The sequence below is a fragment of the Alexandromys fortis genome, unplaced genomic scaffold, assembly GCF_014885135.2.
Source record: "Alexandromys fortis isolate MF-2015 unplaced genomic scaffold, M_Fortis_MF-2015_v1.1 scaffold_74, whole genome shotgun sequence".
Lineage (NCBI taxonomy): Eukaryota > Metazoa > Chordata > Mammalia > Rodentia > Cricetidae > Alexandromys > Alexandromys fortis.
The window spans coordinates 4,466,312-4,488,336 of record NW_026068008.1 but is presented as its reverse complement, the minus strand read 5'-3'; the positions used below and the strand labels follow the sequence as shown (position 1 = coordinate 4,488,336).

Sequence of the window (22,025 nt, the reverse complement as noted above, 5' to 3'; positions counted from 1 at the left end):
TGGCCCGGCTAGTTCCAGCTTCTTATTGGCTAGCTCTTACATATTGTTCTAACCCATTTCTAATAATGTGTGTAAGTACCCCAAGGTGCGCTTACCGGGAAGATTCTAACCTATGTCCATCCTGGGTCTGAGCTTCATGTGTCTGCCTCAGAGCACAGAGCTATCGTGTCTATCGGGCAGAGCTGAGCATGGTGTCTCTGCTCCAGAGAGCAGAGCTGTTGGGTCTCTCCAGGAGCAGAGCAGAGTCTTACCTCACTTCCTCTTCCTCTTGTTTACTAAGACCCAGCAATATCACTTTTATATCCAAAGGACGCTGAATCATATCACAAGGACCTGTGTTCACCTATGTTCATAGCATCTTTGTTTGTCATAGCTGGAACCCAGAAACAAACCTAAATGCCCCTCGACCGAAGAATGGCTAAGGAAAATGTGGTACATTTACACAATGGAGTACTACACAGCAGAAAAAAAAACACTGACATCTTAAATTTTGTAGGAAAATGGATGGAGCTAGAAAACATTTTGAGTGAGGTAACCCAGACACAGAAAGACAATTATCACATGTACTCACTCATAGGTGTTTTTTAAACATAAAGCAAAGAAAGCCAGCCTACAAACCACAATCCCAGAGAACATAGACAACAATGAGGACACTGAGACTTACATAGATCTAATCTACATGGGAAGTAGAAAGTAGAAAAAGACAAGATCTCCTGAGTAAATTGGGAGCATGGGGACTTTGCAGGAGGGTTAAAGGGAGGAGGGGAAAGGCAGAGAGGGGAGCAAAGAAAAATGTAGATAGAGCTCAATAAAAATCAATAAATAAGAAGAAAATAAAGAACAAAAATGTCAATGCCATAAAATATAAATAAAAAAGAAAAGAAAAAATGTCGTGGAAATTTTCCAGATTACATTATACTGAAAATACACGGCAGCCACACGCAGGGAAGGATCCTGGATGTGTCTTGCATATGCTTCAAAGAATATGAGGTCAGCCTGTGGATTAGAGTACACGCAGGGGTTACATTAGAGTGAACTGTCATTGCAGGAACGACTCTCTCTAGTCTTGGAAAATATATGATATTTTGGGTATTGGGCATGTGAATGTGATTTAGCCTCACATGTTCAGAACAATGTGTGAGTGTGTTTGCATGTCCATACATACACACCCACAGAGAGAATGGCAAAGCACATGGTGTAAAATTGAACAACAGCATTATCTGAATGAAAGATGTGTTTGTTGTCTATGAATTACTTTGCTTCTTATGTTTGTTTTCTATAAATTAATATACTTCTAACTTCCTTGTATTTTGAAATTCTTTGCAAAGAAGGTGCACTGTGCCAGGCTTCCTCTGCCCCAAGGGCTTCAGTTGACATGCTTCTGCTGGGCATTGTTAGCCTTGCTTTTGGTTTTGCCTTTTTCTTTTCCCAGGCCAACTCATTAAAAAAAGGAACATTAAAACTGCCCTCCTAGTCTTAGAGGTTGATGGTAATATGACTAGTCATAAAATGTATCCGTCAATAAACGTAAGTACTCTATTATACGAAAGCCATGGGTACTTTTCACTCTCATAACAGGAAAAGTATTACATTACTAATGAGGAAGAGAAGATAATCATTTCAGCAGGTGGTAATGTTGCTAAATTTAAATAACGATTTCTTAGCAGCCATAAAGGAGACCATGAGAAAAACCTAGTATCCAAACCTATTTCAGGTATTATAGCAAAACGCCCTATGTCACACATCATAACAATAGAACCCTCACTCTTGCAGAGGCTGCATAGTTCTAGATACTGTCTAGATACTGGCACTTCTGCTCTCTGTGTAGGGTTGCTTCCACACTGACAGGTGAGACTGCAGAATGACTTCCCAAGGGCCTCTTTTATAAGGTATAGCCAGATTCCACAGGGGTTTTACTTTTCATGGGAGCTAATTACTTCCTAAAACTACTGAACCTGGGAATTAGGATTTCAACACATGAATATGGGGAGTAGGTTTGGGTTGTCAACTGTCCTCCAAAGGCCCACACCCTGAAGTCTGGGTTCTCAGCACATGATGCCATTCGGGGGTGATTAAACCTTTAGTGGGTAGATAGGGTCTGCTGGGAAACAACAAGGTCAATGGAGTGTCTAACTGAAGAGTATATTGGGATCCTGGGCCTTCCTCAATTTCTTTGCTACCCAGCCACCACGAGTAAAGCTTCTTTGGTCCGCCATACTCCACTTGCCACAGTGTTCTGCCTGGCCAATGGGACAGACATCCAATGGACCCAGATATCCAAACTATACAGCAAAATGAGCACTTTCTTCTTTGAAGTTAGCTTTAGGTATTTGATTTAGAGATGGAGCCCTAATACAAACATCATCAGACTAGCAATTAGGGTCCATAATATTTAAGAATCAGCTGAACATACAGTTTTAATTGCCTAGTATTTTTTATTTGACATTGTAACATTGTAGTGAAGAGCAGTCAGACTGATTAGTTGAAGCTTCAGATCCCTCCTTATCAGCTCTGATCCTGGGCACATTCCTCAACAGACACCACACACACAGAATATAAGAATATTAGAGAATACACTTTGAAGAGCTATGAAAAATAAATAAATAAGTTAATGCTTGCCACGTGTTTAGACAAAAGACATTAAAGAAGTATCTTCTATTATTGCTGTTTATTTTATTACTTATTGACTGATTTCTTTGTCTTGAGATGAGCTTCCATATGATAGCTCAGTCTGGTCTCAACTCATGATCTTGGTGTCTTGCCTCTAGCGTGCTGAGATTACAGGCTCACAGACACGATTCGTGGCTGTTCTGCTACTATCTAATGAGGTATTTGATGTTCAAATAGAACATTCTGTTTAAAATAAACAGAAACGCAGATCTATGTTTTCAGTACTATGTTTTAAGTAACTTGTACTCCAAGTGAAAAAGTCAAGAATACTATTCAGACAAAAATAAAAATTAAGAATCATATTCAAGTTAATTGATATAAACAAATGAACACTTAAATTGGGATATTTAAAATGGGACTTAGTGATTAGCTACTCCAACTTAAATATGACCTAAATAAATGCATATTCCTAAAGAATAATGATGGAGGTGGGTCTTGTAATAATAAAGAAACTGCCTCGGCCCTCATAGGACAGAAAATTAGGTAGGCGGAGTAGACAGAAGAGAATGCTGGGAAAAAGAAGCTGAGTGGGGGGTCGCCATGATTCTCCCACTCCAGACAGACACAGGTTAAGATCCTCCCTGGTAAGCCAGCTCGTGGGCTACACAGAATATTAGAAATGGGTTAGAACAATATGTAAGAGCTAACCAATAAGAAACTGGAACTAGCAGGGCCAGGCAGTGTTTGAAAGAATACAGTTTCCGTCTAATTATTTCGGGGCATAACCTAGCCATGCGGACGGCTGGGTGCCGGGGACGCAGCCCTGCCGCTGCTCATATTACAACAGAATAAATTATTTGTTGTCAGTTGTATAATGAGTGACACACTTGGTCTAGGTTTTTAAGACATTACTGTTTCTAGGAACTGGCCCAAACTGGCCTGAAGGGCTGCCGACTAGAGACAGGTTTCAGGGAACATGTCTATAATCCAGCATTTAGGAGCAGAAGGCAGGGGCATGGTAAATGTGAGGCCAGGCCATTTGAGACATCATGGCATGCTATCTACAAAGCACAGTTTTTCAAAAACTGATTACTGATTTCAGGAAATTGGCAAGCCAGTTTTTAGTAAGGATTGGAGGTTTGTTATGTGTGTGAGCGTGTTTTCTGCATGTAAGTATTTGCACCACATGGATCGCTGGTGCCCTCTGTGGTCATGTGAGGGAGTTGGGTCCCCTGAAAGAGGAATTATGGGTGGTTGTGACCAGCCATATAGACACTGCTCTTAGTTATTGAACTGATTTCCAACCTCCTAGGTTTCCCTGGAAGAGCTGTAGTTTAATGTTGATTCTATACTCCTTCTAATCCGAGATTTAGTCTATAATTATTTCTTATTGCTTAGGCTGACTCCTAATCCATGCAGCATGTCTCTGAACATGGTTGCACAACAGAGTCCCCAGAATGCTCAACATCTGAGAACCAGGATTATATCCATCAGGGTGCTGCAGGGATGCCTTAGAGGCTGCTCTTCCAGAGGAGTCGAGTTCAGTTTCTAGCACACACCTCAGGCAGCTGCAAACTGACTATGATAACTGCAGCACCTGAACACCATTGAATAAACTCACATAGAGTATACATAAAAAGAAATCTCAAAAAAATTATACATGGAATCTTTAATTTATTTATTTTCTCTTGCTGTGGGTGCTGGCTGAGATCCAGGCATTGCAGCCATTAAAAGGCAAGCACAGACATATCAACAGTTTAAATAGTTTATTGAAAAATCCCCCACCTCCCACCCCAACCCTGGTTCATGGACCAGGCTGGGTCAACCCATGGGGAGTTTAGGCTCTGTTGAGAGGGAAAAAGGAGAACGCTTTGTAAGTTGTTTTCAGAAGCAAGACAGAAAGTATGTGATGGGTTAAAGTGGACAGTCTCTAGATAGAAGGCAAAGTTTCTGCAAGTTTTGTTTGTTTTCACAGGGCTTCAGTCTTCCCAGGGCCTTGCACGTGCTGTCTGGGCAAGCGTTCTATCACTGAGCTATGCTCCAGGGTGTGGGCGGTTTGTGAGTAGTTGTAGGCTTCAGTTTGCCTTGTACTCTGTGTTGGTTTTGGCTTGCGTTGGTAGGAATTTAGAGACATGGAGTTCAACCAGCCTAATGACCTCCAAATTACATTTTAACACTAGACTCAAACCCCCAGATGATCCTGCACCAAAGCTAAAAAACTCAACTTAGATGCAGGGAAAGTCCATTAAAACCAAGAGTAACAAAGGCTTCCACCCTAGAGTTAACTGCCTGTGGGCTGTAAAGGTGCTACTGCCTGCATATGGGTGGGAAATGCCTAGACTTCTCTGTTAGGTATGCCCTATTGATTATCTCTTTGCTGTTTCTTGGGTGGCTATGCAACTGTCATTCAGATTTATTCAGGTCATGCATGTACAAGTGTGAAGGTTCACAGACTGGGCCAGCAGGGGAAGACAGCTTTAAAGAGATGCTAAATCTTTGCAAAACACGACTCCTTTTCCAGTGGAGCTCACAAAGAATCACCCCAAACAGTCAGCACAGAATGAGCTTTTTGTGATCTGTTTCTTCACTTTATTTTTTAAATTTACCGGTTATCAGGTATTCGTTATCTGTATGAGATTTGGGCAGCATGTACTGGAGCCTGGAATCCTCCCTCAGCCAACTAGAGTAGAACAGTTGTAATCTGCCTGCTGATACAGAGTAAATTCACCAATCCATGAGAGAACGTATGGTTCTATCCATTCTGACAAGGTTTTAAAGCTAAACCCATGATTGGCATGACATTTCACACCCATAAGATTAAATATTGTTGGAATTTGAAGCTTGTTGGAATTTGGGATGATGGGAATAGCCTGGTATTTGGCATTGCTGTGCTACTAATCTTGATGTCTTGTAATCAGGATTCTTTTCCCGCAGGGTAGATGAGAGCATTTCAGTCAGAGCATCCCACAATCAGCCAGGGCACAAACTGAAGCTCTTTGTCTGTTTTCAGTGACCAGCAAAGCCCTGGGAGAAATTAAGGAAAAGTGAGAAGTAGCTTCCTGGTCATGAAACAGGAACTATATATGCCTCTCTGAAAAGAGAACCTTACTGGTAAACCACTAGTCTTGAAGCCATACATAGATGAATAGAAATAGGTTAATTTAAGATGTAAGAGTTAGTTAATAAGAAGCCTGAGCAAATAGCCTAAACAGTGTTTTAATTAATATAGTTTCTATGTGGCCAGGCAGCCAAGAAACCAATGAGCAGCCTCTGCCTACAGTTCTTCAACTATCTACTCTTAGCTGCTGGGACACCAGCTGGACTCCAGGTAAGAGCTTCTTTCCTCACAGTGTTCCTTTACCTGCCTCAGCCTTTCTGTTCTGCTTCTGCCTCACCATCTCCCTGGCTCTGCCCTTTTAATTCAGTCTGTAATTTGCCAAGGAGCACACTTGTTTAAGACGACATGTTGATAGTTGCCGGGTGGAAGCAATGTGGTTTTTCACTGTGTTCAGTGGGTTTAAGAGACTAGGGTGGAAGATATCCTACAGTTTTGAACCAATCTTGTGCTTTCTGGAGTAAGTTTTGCCAACAGCAATGGTGCTAATAATTTTTGGTTTGATGAAGTTGTCTTCTCAACTCTTCCCAGAGGCAATGTCTGACTGCAAGAGGAACCACAAGCTGAGTTACCCAAACCCCACCCAGGAACAGACCACTCAAAGGAAATGCCTGGCATTCCAAGTGCTGTAGATAAAATCACCTGCCAGTGCACTTTCACCAGGACACCCTAGACATTGTCAGCCAATCAGGGGTCTTAAAACCTCAAAAACCCCTCACCCCCACCTTTGCTACTATAAAACCCTATTCTAATTGAGCTTGGGGCTCTCTGGTTATTCCAGTACGTTGGACATGAGGGGAGACCGAGTTTGCAAACTTGATTAAAATAAAGGCTCTTTGCTTTTACGTGTGGGACCCTGTTTTCTTGTTGGCTTTTGTGGGGAGTTCCCGGATTTGGACATAACAATTGCATGGTATAATTTTGTCATGTCCCTTGGCTTCAACCCACCAAGGTTGCCTCCCCAATGCTGCTAAACTATTACGTTGGTGTCATGAGACGTGGCAGGCTTTCTTGGTTCCTCCTGTCTATCAGCAGCTGGATCCTGTACCCAGTCTACCTGCAACAGGCTCACTTTCCAAGTAACCAATCGCTAGGCTCTTCACCCAACACCGGCTGCAATTGGTAGCCAGCTTAAACCCTTCTCTGAATCTGTGGTAGTGACCATTGAGTGTCTTGTGTCTTTCTGGTGTTCTTGAAAGCAGAGGAACCCCCAGCCACGATCTTCAAGGCTGCAGCTGATTCTCTTCATCAAACTCACCTTTGGTCATTTCCCATGAGTGAGGATTAATATCTCAAGAATTGTTCCTTGCCCTTTGGTCTCACTCACAAGCCCTGGTCCCAGGATATTCAAGCCTTGGATCTTCTTTCTCTACCTCACTCATGGGAACTGTATCTTTAGCCATACCTCCAAGCTCCCTGCTGGGATGCTTTTGGGAAAATCTGAGACCGCTAGCACCCAACTTAAGGGCTTCTGAACTTATCTACCTTTGCAGCCAAATCTGGCTCTGATACCCTTTAGATAATAAATCCAAATGGTTTCCAACTGGCACCCTATATCTAGATATTATATGGGATCTTTGCTGCTTCTGCCAGTGATCAGATAGACAGAAGGAGGTACCTATGTCCAAACTTTCTCCTATCTTTGCTCCAAACCTTCCCTCTATTCTTCCTGTCCCCACACTCAGCTCCTCCTAGCTATTAAGTCTGAACTTCACAAACCTTCCACTACTCTTGACCATGCTAACACTACCTGTAAGATATGTGAGGGCAGTGGGGGCATCATGCTTTTGGAAGCAACCAACCAATATCTGATTTGACTGAAGCTTTGCTCCATGAGATGGAAACCAAGTACCTGATATGACTTGAATGACCAAGAACCAGAGCCCAGATAGCCCGGGGAACTAGGAAGAAACCAGATATTACTGTACAACTAAATAAATAAATCAAAACAACAAAGGAACAATGAAATGACTCATAATGACATTCTGCTATACTCAAGGATCAGTGCTCAGTCATCTTCAGAGAAGCTTCCTCCTGCAACAACAACAAAAAAGGAATAAATACAGAAACCCATGGTCAGACATTAAACAGTGAGCACGTTGGAACACTCAACAACCCTGAACTGGATATTTCCATCAAGTTCCTTCTCTCAGAACTCAGGAGATGCTGGGGAAGAGGAGATAGAGAGAGTGTAAACATAAAAAGATGGAGGATACCAGGAGAACAACATCCTCTAAACCAACATGACCAATGGTGGTATAGGAGGTCCTTCTGTCTTTGTGTTGCTTTCATTGGTTAATGAATAAAGAAACTGCCTTGGCCTAATAGGGCAGAACTTAGGTAGTCAGAGAAGACAGAATTCTGGGAGGAAGAAAGCAGAGTGAGAGAGATTTGCCCTGGAGCCGCCAGAGTCAAACATGTTGAGTCTTTCCCAGTGAGCCACTGCCTTGTAGCGATATACAGATTAATAGAAACGGGTTAAATCAAGATGTGAGAGTTAGCCAATAAGAGGCTAGAGCTAGTGGGCCAAGCAGTGATTTAATTAATACAGTTTTTGTGTGGTTATTTCAGGGCTAAGCAAACAGGGTGGCAGGAACAAACAAGCGGTCCTCTCCTGTAACACAATGCACATATGAATTCAGAGAGACTGAGGAAGAATGCACAGGGCTGGCATGTGTCTACACCAGATGGGGCCCTAGAACTGCAAGGAGAACCAGACACATATCCCCATTCCTAACCCAGAAGCAATCTCCAATTGATAACCACTTGTAAATGAAATTATAGTTTCCTCCAAGGGAGTCTCACTTGGAAAACAACCTATTCTTTTCTTTTGCTTTTTTTCTTTTTCAAGACAGGCTTTCTCCATGTAGCCTGGTTGTTCTGGAACTAGCTTTGTAGAACAGGCTGATCTTGAACTCATGTGCACCACCACCTGGATGAAACAAGCTACTCTTAAGTGTAGGCTGCAAGGCCAGCAGAAGGTCAACAGAAAGTGAACTTGCCGGCGTCTTTCGAGGGTCCTTGTCTCACAGTGTTATGTATTGGGAGCCACTGAGTACCAGCCTCAGCTCTCCCTCGGGGTTCAGAACAGGACTGGCTTGAGAACGGGATCTGAGGGGTAGAACACCTGACTCAGGCACATATTTCCTGCATGTCTCTTTATTTCTTGGAGGAAGGTGATCATAAGGCATAAGGCAGAAGGGGCCCCCTCCACAAATCTTTAAGTTTTTATAGACAAGTTAGCAATCCCACAGGTGGTAACAATAGTATCAAACATGTATTTCCACAGAGTCACAAGACACCATGGATCTGGCAGGGAGGTGCCTTATATCTCTGGGGAGAAGTGGCTGTGAAATTCCTCTGCAGCTATACTAACCTGTGGGCTTGATTTGCATTAGCATCTAGCTGGTTGAGTTAAAGGAAATCTCTTTTGGGGACCTTGCTTTTGACTCCAGCAGGGTGCCCAGGTGAGAATTTTTCTCTCTGAAGCTAGTTTTAGCAACTAGCTAAAACTTTGTTCTGTAAAAACAATTAATTGCCCGGGCTATGATCTTATGTTAGTTGAAACCAAGGTAAAGTGTACAGACTGTTAAATCAGAGCAGAAGACCAGGAGATTCCACCTTCCTGGGTCTGCTGTTAGAGCAGACTCGTTACCTCCTGTATGAGGCTCCTCTCTTATCAGTGACTATGGCCAATAAAGAAAGTTTGTGGGAGGCTATTTTTATATAGATTTTGGCTATGCGAATAAAGGCTTGACTGAGTGGATCCTTTTCACACCACGGCTTCATCCAGTTGCCCTACAGGAAAAGTCAGGTTTATACACTGCTGGGAGACTATAAAAGGAAGAAATGCCATGATTTCACAAGATTTTTACAGAACTGACAATGACTTATCCAAAGCACAGGTGGGCCCATAGCTCTGCAAAACAGGTTAGTCCAAGTGGGTGTGTACATATACACTTCCCGGTGGATTAGTCTAATAAATCTGTCAGCTGTATATTTACTGTATAAAACTTCTGAACTCACCACAGTCATGTTAGGGTTTTCCCTTTTTTCTTTGATCTTATTTTATATATATATGTATATATTTATATGTATGTACATATAATATACACACACATTTTATACACACACATATACATAAATAAATATATGTTCTCTTTTACTCTATTGGTCCTTTGTGTGTGTGTGTGTGTGTATATATATACACACAAAACTAAACTAGAAGTCATATATATATATATGAAGTCATATATATATGGCTTCTAGTTTATTTTTTATGAAGTATCTGAACAGGCAAATGTCTGGGTCTCTGCTTCCCGTATGTTCTCTTGGGTTCTTTTCCTTCTGTTCATTCATTTTGTTCAATTCTGATGTGTTAATTTTTGTTTTTTATTTTATTATATTAGTACAGTATAGTATAGTATTATCTTATTCCTTACCAATAAAAAATCAGGAGTCAGATATCAGGGTAAGAGCCTGAAAGTTCCGAGAAGCAGGGGAGCTGCTACCAGTTGCTCACCTTCTAATGAGAGACAGAAATGAACTGGATCTGAATGGGAGGGGGGTGGAGAATGCCTGGAAGTGGTAGAGAGAGGGAAATCATAATCAAGATATATTTATTATGTGAGTAAAAAAATCTATTTTCAGTAAAAGCCAAACAATACTAATAAACCATACTTGAAGCCTTAGTGTGAGGAAGGCCTTGCTCATTTCCTATGTACAAACTTGCAGTTTCTTGGGACTCTTACAAATAATTTTATAAACTTTGTTTATAGTAAGAACATACATCTTACAAAAAAACCCAAAGATTTCCCTGATTCATGTGACCTGAAGAGTCAACCTACGTCATGAAAAATGACTTTAAACTTGTGATCTCCTCACCTCCAGTTCCTGGGTGCTGGGATTATAGGCTTGTTCCTTCAGCCCCACTTTTATGTGGTGCTGGGATTGAACCAAGGGCTCTGTGTACACTAGACAAGCACTCTATGAACTGAGATACATATGTAGCCTCTCTCCAAAAATACTTAAAAACTACATCCAAGTCTCACTGAGCCCATTCTCTGGTAACACCGTGGCTGTATTTATAGGATAAGATCTTGAGAGCAGTAATTCGACATTTTACCAAATTGTTTTAGCTGGTTGTGTTAATTACTTAAGTATTACTGTTATAAAGCATTGTGACTAAGGCAACTTATAAAAGATAGTTGGTTTTATGATTCCAGAGGGTTAGAGTCCATGATGGTTGTGGAAGGCATGGCAGCAGAAAAAGGAAGCTGAGGGTTTTTCAGTATCTTGAAACCGCAAGCATAAAGTAGAGAGAAACTCAAATGTCAGAGTGGACACAACTCTGAGCCATGGGAGGAGGTAGGAGGGGAAAGGCAAGGGGAGAGAGGGAACCTGGTGCAGCAGCCAAGAGGGCAAAAGTAAAGAGGTGGCAGTTAACCAAAATGTCTGGATTATACAGGGAAGAAACTCTGGGGTAAGGGCAGTTCAAACCCTGCTTTGGAGAGTTTGGAATAGAGGGTTGGGCACGCCAGTCATACCATAAAACAGGTAAGGACTGAAGGATTCTGGGAGAACTATGTAAAAAAACATTTCCTCTTGAAAGTGGCACTTCATACATAGACAAAGAGAAGTTCAGTGAGTTTATCCAGAAACGTTTATACAGCTGATTGAAAGAAGCTTTCTCCATTCACAACGGCTTTAGAACTGGCTCTTCCCATGTAGAGCGGTAGCGCACTTGCTGCACGGGGAGCCAGGTGGACACTGAAAACCTTTGCCGGCAGATGTGCCGTGAGATCATCAATTGTCAAGCTCTGTGAAGTTAAGAGCAGATGTGGCTAAAACAGGAAAAATTGACTTAATAAAGAGCCCGTGCAGATTTCTGAGTAATTACAGACCTAAGACTAGTACATTTCTATAACTCTAAAAGCCCTATTGGTGGAAGGCATCATCCAAAAGCAAAACACAAAACAAAAATAAAAAACAAAACCCAAATACATGGAAGCTACTGCGTCTGCTCCAGGGCAACAGAGTAAACCTTTGACCTGAAAGGGGCTGAAGTCATCAGCCTGGACACAGATGTCCATCTGCCACAAAGCTGCCGAGAGCACACTCGGCTAGGGTCTCAAGAACTCCCCTCTTCAAACACAGAGGACCTTACCGGTAGAACTAAACTTTTAAGGGTTGTTCTCTCATAGTCTCCCCAGTGTTTAAACCTCTCTGACAAGCAAAAGCCAGAGCTAAACCAGAGTTTCATTATGTAGCTGAAATCTACAGAGCAAAGCAAATTTCTTTCCAATTTTATACTTGAAAATTTGTGCTTAAGGGCTCCCATTATGATTAGATATCACTATACACCACTGAAGTCAAGATTCTGGTAAACCAAGTGTGGCAATCCCGTCGGCAGCAGGGATTGGAGTCATCTCAACCAAGTAGCTGTGGTCCCCGTCTCAGTAGCACATTCCTGAATCCCTCCGACAAGCCAGCAGAATGTTTAAAATGGCTAGTTGTCATCACCAGAATCTGGCTGAGACCTGTGTGTCACCAGCTGAGCTCCGTCTGCTCCTTCGCAGTAGTTTGTTATGAAGCTATTTTCCTCCTGACTTCTCTACCCCTTCTGAGAGCCAGCTTTTACAAATAGCTGTAAATCAAGGAAGCCAGACTGAGTCACATGGAAAATTATTCTGAACAATACATAATATTATGGCAAGCCACCAAATGGACGTGCCAATGCCAAAAGGAAGTCATTTGGTTTTAAATGTGAATGGCAAGGATGTTAGTTCACAATGTGCAATCAAGGTATGTTGAACTAGGGACTCCCGGGAGTACACTCTAAATACAGCTAAGGTCACAGAAAACAGTGATTCTTATCATCACTGGGCCGCTTCCCAGTTGGCAGAATGCATGCTGCTTTTACAAGCTGACCTTCCCTACCAGGTAGGTCGAAGGTCGTGGGCAGCATAGCAGGCCCCGAGTTATGCTGCAGTTTCTTCTGTTTCTGTTCTACTAGATATATTCCATAAGAAAAAAAAAATGCCCAATTAAAGGCAAACCCTGCCAGGATGCGGCTATCAGCAGGAGGATTTCATAACAGGTTATGGCCACCTGCAGTCAGCGCGCCAGGCATGATGGCAGCATGGAGGTCAGCAAGCAGGAAGCCTTGGTCCAGTCGCTCTCTTCCCTGTGCTACCTCTTCCCTTGACCCTATCCTCTCCACTCAAGGTGGCACTCTCTTATCAGACATCACCTGGGAGTTTTAGGAACTGCACTCAAACAATAAAGGCCAGCAAGCCGGGGCAGTGTCTAGGATACATTCGAAGGAGCATCTTACCCTGCCAAGAGTTAGGGAGATTGAAGGCATTGAGCCCTTTACTATTTCCTGTCTGCATTTTTTAGTCATCCAAGAAGTCAGCAGTCTAGAATCAGTACGTTCGCCCACACCAAGATGAAGGGATAAGAACACACACTGTTATACCTTACAATATGCTATCATAATCTTATCCATTGATACACTATGCTTAAGGTGTAGATGCTTTAATTTAATTTGTTTTGTTTTACTTGTGTGTGTGTGAGAGAGAAAGTTTACATGTAGATGTGTGTGTGTGTGTGTGTGTGTGTGTGTGTGTGTGTGTGTGTGTGTAGGCTGGTTAACAACCTTGGCTGTGGTTCCTCAGATGACATCTATCTTGTTTATGAGGTTGGGTCTCTCACTGGGCTGGAGTTCATCCAGTAGGCCAGATGTCGAGTGAGACCTGGACAGTCTCCTGCCTCCATGTCCCCAGCAGTGAGACTGAACCGCATGCATGCCACCAGAGACATCCTGTTTCTAGGAGCATATTAAGGGTGCAGTTGAGTCCTCACTCTGTCCAGGGAAGCACTGAGCCAACAGAGACATCCCACCATTCCCTTCCTCTTGAGGTCGAGACAGTGTCTCACATAGATGAATTGCTGATGATGATTTGAATCATCCTCTTGCCTCTGTCTCCAAGGTGCTGTAATTATGAGTGTGGTCTACAATTTTTATTTCACAAATTGTATATGATGATTGATTGAAGTTAAGACAATGCCCCAAATCATATTACAACTAGTTTTGTGACTCCAAGTGTAGTGCTCCTTCTGTTCCTATTCCGCTAATGGCTGACCATCTGAGAAGAGCGGAAGGAGAAAGAGGCCTGGACATAAGGTCAGTGGGGGGAAGAGTTTTGTAATCACTTTGTCCTATACTCCAAAGGCACACAGAGAGATCTATGATACAGTCTTAAAGATTTTCAGCCTCTTCCTGACTTGGGGCTAAATATACTTATGAGCGGTGAGGCAAGGAAAGCAAGCTGTCCCAGTACCAACCCTCTGCTTGTTCCATAGAACCATCTCGGGCATGGCTGACAGTCACACAGGCTCCACAGGTCCCATGGAAATGTCCAGAACCTTTATCTCACTTAGCCTATATGCGTCATGTCAGCCAGTCAGATATGGTCCAACCACCATGTTTCCCCAAACTATTTAATTCTAGGCAAAAAATTTGCTGTTTGCAAATTTCTGACTTGTGCGATTCTCTGCAAGCTTATGCGACGTCTGAGTCTCCCCTTCAGGAAATGTTAGTTTTGTTGCCTGAGATTTCCTCTTGAAGAGAATACAGGCAAGGTCTTCTGAGAAATTCTTTGCCTGAGCCATTGTTACTGTCCTTGGTGTATTGAAAACACATGTCCCCTGTGTATGGAACTTCACGGGGGAACACGGGGCGGGCGCTCTGGAGTGGAGCAGCTATTCTAAAGCAAGTCTCGATAGGCTTTCACGACCATCAAATAAAAGGTGATCTGGTTGGTCGTCTGGGATGTTGTGAGTAGATCTGGGAATGCATGTCTTCTTGATATAATTTTCAAAATGTGTTCCACATTATTTGAAGAAAAGACCAGAACACAAAATAGGAAGTGAAGATTCAATTATACTATATCTGTTCCACAAGCAAAAAGACTTAGTGAGAGCACAGAGTGAGACTCCACAGTGAGACCTCAGCATGTGTGGAAAACAGGCCTGCGTTCTACCTAGCAGAACTCTAGGTGGTTTATCCTTCTGGTTTTAAAGTAAATACATCCTCAGGTGAATGGAGGAGAGACAGTGTGACCACAAAATTAAAGTGGGATGTCTCCTATAAATCCTTATTCAGAATTTCCTGAAAAAGTTTTAACATTCATTTTCTGTTACTTTGAACTTTTTGAATTTCATGACACATACTTGGTTCTATTAATTTCTGCTTTCTAGACTGTGCACTTGGTGGGTGAGCATGTGATGTCACAGAGATGAGGCAATAGTTTTGGAAGAGAGGTGCAGTAGGGGAAAGTTCCCAGCCTGCTGAATTACACCTGGGGAAGCCATTTTATGCCTAGACTTGGATAGGAAAGTGACATAAAGCAACTGTGTTTCTGCCACTGTTGTAGCAGCTGCCAAGTCTGCATGCCACATAAGACACCTATGCAGAACTCTGCATCCTCTAAGGTGGAGGAAATGGACATGGAAGACGTGCTTCTCTCCGAAAGGCTGACGATCGCTGCAACCAACTTAAAGGTGGAAGGAAGGACTGGCTCCACCGAGTTGTCCATTAACTTTCACTCTGTGCCCCACATAATAATAATAATAATAATAATAATAATAATAATAATAATAATTAATTGTGATGCTGATGCTGATGCAAAGAAGGAGGAAGAGAACAAGATAAAGAAGAATTTTAATACTTCCTAAAATTCTAACTAAAGTAATTTATTTACAGTTTAAATTGATCTTTTCCATAGCTTTTGTCTCTGGTTGAATGAGAGACAGTTCCAGTACAGTCCAATAGCAGCGAGAGTATAAGGATTCCATCCTGAGTTAGACTCGATTTTATCTGAAGATTTGTGCTAATGTCATAGCCAACACTTCAGTTAGGGAAAAATTGGGAGGCTGGAGAGACAGCTCAGCAATTATGAGCCACACTGTGAGCTTAACAAATGGCTGTAGCCCCCGTTCTGGAAAATCTGATGCTCTTTTCTGAACTTCATGGGCCCCAGGTACGGTATACATGCAAGCAAGATACTCAAACACATAAATAAAACCTAATCTTCAAAAAGAATAGGCTGAGTTAACTGTTTGACATGAGATATCCATGTGTCCCAGTACACTGGGGTACAAAATTCTGAACATGCATCTTTATGAACAAGACATAAAATGAACTGTGACCTTTTGAACTCAAATTTTGCAGGAAGACCTGCGAGAATAGGGGGAATTGCTTACAGGTTCTCTGTTTCAAGAGATCTTCCAATTATTTAGGCACTTTGAGGATCTTTTATTTATTTATTTTTTGACCATAGAAGTAAAACTGTGTTAGATATTATATTTCTCAGACTCTAATGATTCCTGACCTTGCAGGATAGCGTGTGTTTACCAAGGCTGAAGCCAGCTAAGAAGGTGCAGTGGAAGGCTGCCAAAGATGTTGAATCTCCCAGTTTAGAAGACCGAACTTCAGCAAGATAATAGAAGCAGGAACAAGCTAGATTTCATAATCAGACCCCAAAGATAGAATTTCAGCTGACAACCACAGAGACTCCATGCTCTCTTCTTTCAAAACTAGGTTATTCCTCTCTCATAGTTTGAGCCTGTACCTTGCCTTGTTAAAAGTTACTGCCTGAGTCACTATGTCTGTGGCTGATGTTAGAGCAGAAAGTCTGGGGTTTTGTTTGCTGGTTTGCTTTTATTTTTGGTCTAAAGGTTATAAATCAGAACTGTAATTTGCACATTAACCATCATGTGAGAACTCTTTCCTCTCAGCTCCTGGGAGGCAAGTGACAAGAGATGACAGACTGCAGAATACTTCTGGCTGTACCAGCCAAAGTTTGTGTCAATACTTTTATGTAATCAAACCTTAGTGGCTTCTTGAATGCTCTATCAATGCACCTAAAATGCTCTACACCTTCACCAAACAAGCCTGCCTTGTTATTTCACTAAACATCAAGCCGCTCAGAACAGTGGGGAATCAGAGGTCTGTAGGAAATTGGCTGCTCAGAAATTCTCTTCTGCCAATGCTGGCCAACACACTATAAAGAAACCAGCCTAGAATGCTGTGTTTTGTTCTGGGGATTTGCTAGAACTAACCATATTTATTCCAGTGACAGAAATTAGGGAACAAAAGGCACAGCTCATGTGATGTGAGCTGAACACAGAGTTGGCATGCTGTCTCCCAGAGTTGCTGTTGATAGGCATTCATAAGGACTAAAATTTGCATAGGTTTATTTCTCTAAATGTTAGTGTTCCATGCTTGTATCATGATTACTTTTTGTGGCCTATTCACGTCATAACAAAATGTCTTTGAGCCATAATAATTACATTGTGTGACTTTATGGCTAGAAGGTAGGTGAGATCTGTGTCGATTGTGATACTTATAAGAGTTTTTAATCAATTTTTCCAAGTTATGCCTTTCTGGACACAGGCCCTTTAGTGGCAGACATATGGCTCTGGTCAGTGACTCTTGAGTTGAGTAGAAAAGATGGATGAGTCTCCTGGATTTTGCATTTACTTGTCAGTATGTAAGCCTTTACAGTTCTCTTTGCTCTTAGCAATGGGCAATCTACAATATTTGACTTGGTAGCTGCATTTTAATTAACTTAGGTTCCTAAGGAATTGAAATGAGTAAACATGAAATCAAAACATATGACATGTGTCCTCAAGGTGAAATTTCTTTCAATATTTAAAACACTTATCTTATAAAGGGGTTTTTAATTTCCCAGCATAATCTACCCTACTTTGATGGCTATAAAATTTACTATATATGGGAGCGGGAGAGATGCTCTGGGGTTAAGAGCAGTGACTATTCTTCTGGAGGACTTGGTTTCAATTTCCAGCACCTCATGGTAGCTCACAGCCCTTTGTAACTTTAGTCCTGGGTGCTCTGATTCCTCTTCTGACCTTCACAGCCACCAAGCAGGCACAAGATGCACAGACATACACACAGCAAAGCACCCTGTGTTGCTTAGTTTGATGTCAACTTGACATAAGCTAAAGCCATTTGGGAAAGGGTGACTCTCAATTGAGAAAACGTCTCCATAAGATTTGCTTGTTCACAAGTCTGCAGTGCATTTTCTTGGTTGATGATTAATGCAGGTGGTTTCACCTCACTGGGGGCAGTGCAACCCCTCTGCAAGTGATCCTGATTGGTATAAGAAAGTTGGCTGAGCAAACCAGTAAGCTGCATGCCTCATGGCCTCTGCTTCAGTTCCTGAGCTGAGTTCCTGCCCCACCTTTCTTCAGTCATAGACAGTTACTTGAAATAGGAACCCATTTGTCTCTAAGTTGCTTTTGGTCATGGTGTTTTATATGCAAAGGAAACTCTAAGACAGACTGATACATATAAATAAAATATAGAAATAATTTTAAAAGTTGTTATATAAAAAAAAAAGTTCTGCCCCAAACTGAAATGTGTGGCATTGGTTTAGGAACCAAGGTAATGAAAAAACTGGTAGGCAGAGAAACTAGACACTTGACATATGGGAGAATCTACCAGACCTTGGAATTCTTCTGTATTTGTTGATAAAAATAAATCTGGAAAATGGAGAATGGTGACAGATTTAGGGACTATCAACAAGGTTATTCAAGCTAAGGGTCCTCTACAATCTGGAATTACTCTGCCTTCTCTGTTACAAAAGAGATGGCCTCTTATAGTTACTGATTTAAAGAATTTTTTCTTCATTATACCTTTATAAGAAAAGGATAGAGAAAAGTTTGCCTTCACAACACCTACTTATAATAATTCTCAGCCTACTAGAAAATATAAATGGACTATCCTCGCACAGGGAATGCTCAATAGCCCAACCCTGTGCCAATACTTTGTCAGCCAACCATTGAAAATAATACGTAAGTGATTTCCTAAGTCTATAATCTACCATTACATGGATGATAATTTGTTATCTGAGTCAAATACAGATACTTTAGAAAAAAATGTTTGAAGAAGTAAAGAAATTCATGCCTAAATGGGGATTACAAATTGTTCCTGAAAAGATTCAAAGAGGAGATTCTGTTAATAACCTAGGTTACAGAATCGGCTTACAGAAAATTATAACACAAAAGGCACAAATTAGGAGAGATGGGTTGTAGACTCTTAATGACTTTCAAAGATTATTGGGAGACATTTCCAGTCTGTGACGAGCTGTTGGGATAACACCTGATCTAATAATTCATTTAAACAAACCCTAGATGGTGATAAAGACTTGAATAGTCCCAGAGAATTAACAGCTGAAGCAGAAAAGGAACTGACAATGATTGAGGAAAAATTACAGGAGGCACATGTGGATAGGGTGAATCCAAATCTTAATTGTATCTTAGTCATAGTGCCTTCCAGAATTTCTCCTACAGGAATTTTGATGCAGAGGGATGATATTATATTAGAATAGATCTTTTTACCACATAAACCAAGTTAAAAATTAAAAACTTATGTGGGAAAAGTCTCCAAATTAATTATAAAAGGTAAATTGAGACTTCATCAATTAGTAGGTATAGACCCAGCAGAGATAGTGCCTTTTATTGCTGATGAAATATGGTAAATGGTAAAGCAGATATAAATATATAAATATTGTAACTGTAGTTCTTGCTTGATAACTTTTGTTGTATGTAATTTTACTATGTTAAAGTTAAAGCCTTCCTTTTTTGTTTAAACAGAAAAGGAGAAATGGTATAGGAGTTCCTTCTGTCTTTGTGTTGCTTTTTTTGGTTAATGAATAAAGACTCTGCCTTGGCTTGATAGGGCAAGAACTTAGGAAGGTGCAGAAGACAGAACTGAATTCTGGGAGGAAGAAAGCAGAGTCGGGGAGATGTCATGGACCTGCCACCAACGATAGACATGCTGAGACTTTGCTGGTAGGCCACGACCTCATGGTGACATACAAATTAGTAGAAATGGCTTAAATCATGATGTGAGAGTTAGCCAATAAGACGCTAGAACGAATGGGCCAAGCAGTGATTTAATTAATACAATTTCTGTGTGTTTATTTCAGGGTGAAATTAGCCAAGCAGGCAGGACGAACAAGCAGCGGGCCCTCCTCCAACATATCTCCATTGTTTTCTACTAATTTTCTCCTTTGTTTCTCTATGTTAACTAGGTTTATGATGTCTAAGTTTCCCCCAGAGCATAGAGAAGCATTTGAGATTTGTTCATATCTCTGATGGATATACTAGAAAAGACCCAACAGTTTTCAAAGCAAAAATGTATTTTTAAACTAAATATATAGTTTGTGTTTTCAGGCAGAAAACTTTCTTTTTTGTTAGTCTTTTTTTTTAATATCCTGCAATTCTACTAGACTGATTGGACACTGGTAATCCCAAATAGATTTTAAGTCATCATGTTGTAGAAATAGAGTGACCCATGGACGTTTTCACTCATTCACACCATCTCCTGTAACCATGTCAGCCCAGTTCACACCATCTCCTGCAACTGTACTAGCACAGACACAACCATACATGTTAACTCATAATCTTGCGGGGTTTGTGTTAAATGGCAGGACTGGGGAATTAGACCACATGGAGTAAAAAGCTGAGAATATGTACTATTTGTCCCATTATAGAAAGAGATTGCCCACACCTATTTGGTTTGAAGAGTCATATATTATCCTTTATTATTTCTTGATGCAGAAGCACTTGAAACTTTGACTTTTAGATGCACAGTCAACTATTCTTAATGAAAGATAAGTGAAGTATGGAAAATTATTAGTACTATTATTTTATTTATTTTTTTGGCTTGGAGATCAGAAAAGGGAGAAGTGGGTCTTCCATATTTGATGGAAGCAAAGCTTATAAAAGAAATAAAGGATTTGCAGTAACAAAGCCACATTGGAATCAAATTTCTCTATCTTGATGATTTTGACAAATCACTTTTTTCCATTCATCCACTGGCAAGTCCTAGGCCAGACCCAGTGAAGAAATGGAGAGTCCAGCAGCGATCATGCTCCAGTTGTCCTCGGCATCACAGAAGTTTGTCAGGAGAACCGAACGTGGCCTGACTGAAAGCACTCTGGCAAGTTTAAAATATTAGATAAAAATCAGCAAGTTTTCCTGTTTTGAAGTCATGGCCTCAGACACCTTTGACCCCCTCTTGCTGCTTGTTTATCATGTATGCCCGTACCTGATGCTGTCTCAGCATTGTGACACTCTTTCTTTAATGAGTGTTACTACTTGTCTAGCACTTGATTCACACCATTCTTCCCTTCCTCATAGAAATATGATGTCATTTAAGACAAACTAGCAGCAATATTGATTGTAACTGGCATCTTGCTCTGGGCCCACTGCATCACCGTACCACCCTGGCAGACCCAGGTTTCAATTTGGATCCTAGAACAGGTCTATACACTGGCCCAGACAGCTGGTTAAACAGATGAAGAAGCCTGGTAGCAAGTTTGCTACCAGCACTGGCATTTGAACTGCTGGATTCTCATTAGACTCAGAGAAGTTGGCTTTTCCCTGCCAAAACCAACCCATTAAGAAAGCCTAGACTGCATTAGCACATGTGTGGGTACCTCAAGACCATGAGTGAAATGTGACATTACTAAAGGAACAAACTTAAGATCCAGTAAATGACCCAAGAAAATATGCCTCTATAAATTTCCTGGCACATAATTCAAAGCATCATCTTAGGCAAGCTCGGTGACGTAAGACAGGACACCAATAGACAATTGAGTGTATGCTTCCATGGTGCTAAGGAGTATCCAAACATCACATCAGGGACCCCAAGTACATACAGTCTTTATTTGTTGACTCTTCCTTAAAGAAGGGAGCTGAACAAAAGGAACAGTCTTTTAAACGTCTTTGGATTCTTTATTAAGTTACTCATCAGAATCCACTAGGGCAAGCTGATTTTCTGGATAAAATTTGTTTTCTTCCTAAACTTTACATTATGCTGAATTTGCTTTCTAACATCAGTGTGATGTACAACATCTCTGCATTTGATTTTGCATACATGAAAATTTTAGTAATGACTTATCATGATGAAATTGGCATGATCTAAATAGTTATTCCATCCTAAATTTTTTTATTGTTCTTTAAATAACAATAATAACAAATTGATGTTCAGTGATTTTTCTAAGCATAGAACTTTCACAGCTTTGTTCAGATTATTTTCCAATTTACCTGCTTTTGAAAGATACAACTATCACAAGATTCGTATTGTAGAGTTTCAAATAGTTGGGGAATGTATTCCTACTGTATGGGAAGGAGATGGGAGGATTACAAGGTAAGGAACTCTTATAGACATACTACCATTCTTTAAAGAATCAAAACCAACCCA

General features: G+C 41.1%; 1 long non-coding RNA gene across 1 annotated transcript; it reads left to right on the top strand.

Moving 5' to 3' along the window:
* The first annotated feature begins 5,596 nt into the window (after positions 1-5,596).
* On the top strand, positions 5,597-20,317 carry LOC126513385 (uncharacterized). Its single transcript, XR_007595322.1, has 3 exons — positions 5,597-5,938; positions 19,494-19,606; positions 19,744-20,317. It is a non-coding gene; the product is annotated as an uncharacterized lncRNA (long non-coding RNA).
* Positions 20,318-22,025: the final 1,708 nt, after the last annotated feature.